Source organism: Anoplophora glabripennis, unplaced genomic scaffold (genome assembly GCF_000390285.2).
Source record: "Anoplophora glabripennis isolate ALB-LARVAE unplaced genomic scaffold, Agla_2.0 scaffold1521, whole genome shotgun sequence".
NCBI lineage: Eukaryota > Metazoa > Arthropoda > Insecta > Coleoptera > Cerambycidae > Anoplophora > Anoplophora glabripennis.
Genome location: NW_019419230.1, coordinates 40,770 through 45,301, shown reverse-complemented (window position 1 = coordinate 45,301; position 4,532 = coordinate 40,770). Strand labels below are relative to the sequence as shown.

Genomic DNA, 4,532 nt, shown 5'->3' with positions numbered 1-4,532 from the left:
GACCTCCCGACTGAAACCACTTTTCCATATAAAAAGTGCGGGGTCCTTTGCTTCGTTAAGGAAATGGACGTAGGTATGTTTGTTCAGACCATTTTAATAGTGGAGATTACAAATATTTAAAAACTGGAGTTAAAATTTTAAAAGCATCTGCTGTTCCAGTTTTTGCGACCACAAATACTGCTCTAGTGCCTTTCCAGGATAGTGGTTTTCTTTAAATAGGTACTTATTACCTAGTTTTTTAAGTTGATGAAGCATTTAATTACAAACTGGTATATACATATTTTTATAGATCTGAGAGTTCCTATTCCATGCTATCACCACCCTCGATTTCAACAAACTGAAGGCAATGGTAAGAAACCTATACCTATAATAGGTATTGTATAATTTAAGTACCTATTATGTTTAGCAGCATTTTTCCTAAGATCATAATTTATTTTTTCTTTTAGAAAATCTGTTGACTCTGCCTCTTCAACAACAACTATTAATGGTGCTTCAGAAATAACTTTGACAGCTTCTTTTCTATGTGATACACTGATGTATCTTCGGAAGATAAGGTCACAGCGCTCTTAGACTTGGTTGAAGTTGAAACTACACAAAATAAAAACAATAATTCTATCAACACAAAGGTTAGTTAATAAAGCGGTTGGTAGCCGCACGGTTTAAGGCGTCAGTACTTAAATCGATGTATGCTAATTCTGCCCGGGTTCGATTCCCGCGGCCGGTAGACCGTAGATCAGCTATGCTTGTACGGAGGATTTGCACCCTCTGTGCAGATATGGTAAGTAAGTAAGTAAGTAAAATCTTTATTAGTTCACTTTGCATAAGAATTACAAAATACCCTTAGGGTGTAGAACTCGTCAATTATGTGTAGTAAAAAATAGTAAAAAAGTTAAATATTTAAATATAAGAAGTAATATTAAATATAAAACAAGATGCACACCAATACTAACATTGCTGATAAGTAAACACGAACAAAATAACACAATTTATGCACTGATACATACATACATAGTATAATGACAATAAATCAATATATATTATCTTCAAAGAATTCCTTTAAAGTATAATATGCTTTGTCTAAAAGAATTTTATTTAATTTTACCCTAATATCTTTGCACGATAAATTTCTTATATCTAGAGGTAATTTATTATAAATTTTTAGTAATGAATATGGGACATTCCTTTGAATATAACTATATTTTACTATATTTTCAGTCACTAATGTATTTTTGTTTCTGGTATCATATAAATGAGATAAGTTAAAATCTGCGAATAAGTTTATATTTTGCTTAACAAATATAATTACTTCATATATGTATAAGCTCACTAAGGTAAGTATTCTTTTTTCAATAAAAATTTGTTTACAGCTATCTGTCTGTTTCATGTTTAGAATATTTCTAATGCATCTCTTTTGTAGTACAAATAAATCGATAGCATCACTAGAGTTTCCCCAGAAGACAATTCCATATTTTATTTGAGATTGAACATATGCATGGTATGCTATAAATGCTGTAGGAATATTAATATTTTGAGCTATTACTTTTAGAGCATAACAGTATTTAGCGATCTTTTGACCAACATGGTCTACATGGGTTTTCCAGTTCAAACGTGAATCAATCTTTACCCCCAAAAAGGAGGTGCTATTCATAGATGTTATGATGTCATTGCCAGTAGTATGTATAATCTCATTATCCTCCTTTTTGTATGTAAAGTTGATTATTTGTGTTTTTTCTTTATTTAATTTTAAATTATTTTTATAGAAATAGTCTCCCAGGGAATCCAATGTGGCGGTCACCATTTGTTTTAGGTATTCCTTATTTTTATTACCGATTATTATAGATGTATCATCAGCATACATAATAGTTTTTACATCAACTGTTGAGGGCAGGTCATTTGTGTATAAAATATACAACAAAGGACCCAATATCGACCCCTGAGGTACACCCCTTTCTATTAATACTACGTTTGATTTTATGAGAGCGCCAGTATCGTCCGTTTCTACAACACACTGCTTCCTATTCAGCAGGTAAGATTTTATCAATTCTGAGGCAACACCTCGAATGCCATACATTTGAATCTTTTTATTTAGAATGTCATGATCCACAGAATCAAACGCTTTGGATAAATCCAAGCATACAGCCATGGTACTGTTTTTTTCATTTAATAATCTTGTAATTTCACACAATGCCTGATATATAGCCCTAGTTGTTGTTTTATTTTTCCTAAACCCGTTTTGTGCATCTGTAAGCAGATCATGACATTCCAAAAAATGTAATATTCTGTTATAGATTATTTTTTCAAAAACTTTGCTTATATTTGACAGTAATGCAATAGGCCTATAGTTGTTCCTTAGACTTTTTTCACCTTTTTTATACACGGCCTTAACATGGGCAATTTTAAGATTTTCAGGAAAAGTTCCTGTTTTTAATGTTAAATTAATTAAGTATGTTAGTGGAATTGATATTTCAGCCGCTGTAAATTTAAGTAATTTAACTGGTATTTCATCTTCCCCTACAGAATTAGTGTTTTTTAAACTCATAATTACATTGTAGACCTCATTTGGGTCGGTCGGAAGTAAAAATATGGTGTTATCGGAAAATTGATTGTCTTTTTCAACATTAATATGATTAATGTGATTGACTTGATCGCCTTGATTTGCAAAGAAGTTATTTACATTGTTCAAAACTTTTATTTTATTTTTTTCAGCAATATCAATATTTTTTAATATCGTATCGTCGTTTTTAGTTTTTTTTCCACTAAAAGTTTTCACCAAATTCCAAATGGCTTTTCCTTTGTTTTTTGTTGACTCAATATATGACATATGTGCCCATGTTTTTGCCGTGTATATGACTTTTTTGAGAATACTGCAATACTGTTTATATATTTCAGTAGATATTTCGCGATTCCTTTTTTGTACATACATATTTCTTTTATTTCTGCAAGATATCTTTATACCTTGGGTGATCCAGTTTTTTGATTTTTTCATTTCTCTCAAAGTTTTTACCGGAAAAAGTATATTCATAATATTTTTAAATGTACTTACAAATCTGTTAAATGTTTTATTTGGGTCTTCCGCGCAATAAACATCAGCCCAATCATATTTTTGCAGTTCTTGTTTAAATTGTTGCATTTTAGTTTCTGAAAAAATTCTCTTTTTGTTTATTTTAGTTTTTTTTGTTTCAGGTGCCTCAAGTTCCAGTAACTGGCCCTCGTGATCAGATAAAGCTGTTGTAATTACTTTACCTATATGAGCATTATCAAAGTTTATAAATATATTATCTATCAATGACTGAGAATTTTTTGTTATTCTAGTAGGATCAAATATAGTTTGCTTTAAATTGTACATAAGTAACAAATTCCTAAAATTTTGGGCATTTATGTTAGCATTAATATGTAGATCAATATTGAAATCTCCACATAAGATAACTTTATATGTTCTAAAAGAATTATGTGCTAGATTTAGTATTTCCGCTAGTGTTTGAAAAAATATATCTAAATTACCCTTAGGGGGTCTATATATACACAAAATTAGCAATTTTAATTCCCGACAAACAACAGACGAACACTCTACATTACATTCAAGACTTTTTTGTTTTAAATCGTATACCTCCTCATATACAATGTCATTTCTTACAAATATACAGGAACCACCGTTCTTTACATTTTCTCTAGACCATACAGATGCTATATTATAACCATCCAGGTGCATGCAGAATATTTCTTCAGATGTATACCAATGCTCTGTTATACATAAGATGGCTGGTTGATTTTCCAAACTTCTTGTAAACAAATCTAGTTCCAAGAACTAGTAGGATGGAAGAATGTTGGCTTGGGTCAATGTGAGAGATTGACACCGGTTAGCACCGGTTTCCTGGGCGCAAATGCGGCCTGCTTAATAATAATAATATGCCGCCTCCTCTTCCGCACAAGTCTTCGACTTCTGGGCTAATTCTCGTGCTAGAATGAGGAGTAGATATTATTATTATTTACTTCTTCAGTTCTTTTCGGTCACGTCAACACACAAATCAACATCTCAAAGTGGATCTAATTTTGTGACATCGCCACCCGTACAAAGCGGTAAGCTTTTTAAGATGTTTTTACTTGTTTTAAAATTCTATATGTAAAAATTCAAATCATAATTAATTTTAGAATAAGGATGTTAGAGAAGTTTCTAGAGGTGATTTTTCTTCACCAACTACAATAGACTAGCGATTATGGGGACACCGTTTATTGTGAAACGCCGGAATATGTGAACAGTCAAAATTTTGTATTAACAGCCGTATTATGTGAACAGCAAGCGTTTCTACCACTCGATTATGCGAACTACTGTAGTGGTGGGGGACATTTGCCTATTCATTCATGTCTGTCCCGTTCGCTCCTTCAGTACTGCTCTACTTGTGATCTGTAAAGGGTATTTAGAGTGTTCTTGTGCGGTATGAATATGGGTAAGAGAGGAAAATGTTTGACAATAATGTGTAAAAACAAAATTTTGGATGAGCTTGATAAGGGTGCTGCCGTCACCACTGTGGCTG

At 32.0% G+C, this 4,532-nt stretch overlaps 1 long non-coding RNA gene across 1 annotated transcript; it reads left to right on the top strand.

Annotated features, from left to right (window-relative positions):
* Positions 1-760: 760 nt before the first annotated feature.
* Positions 761-3,263, top strand: LOC111692746. The gene is made up of 3 exons (XR_002763295.1): positions 761-1,673; positions 1,808-2,026; positions 3,184-3,263. It is a non-coding gene; the product is annotated as an uncharacterized LOC111692746 (long non-coding RNA).
* The last annotated feature ends 1,269 nt before the right edge of the window (positions 3,264-4,532 follow it).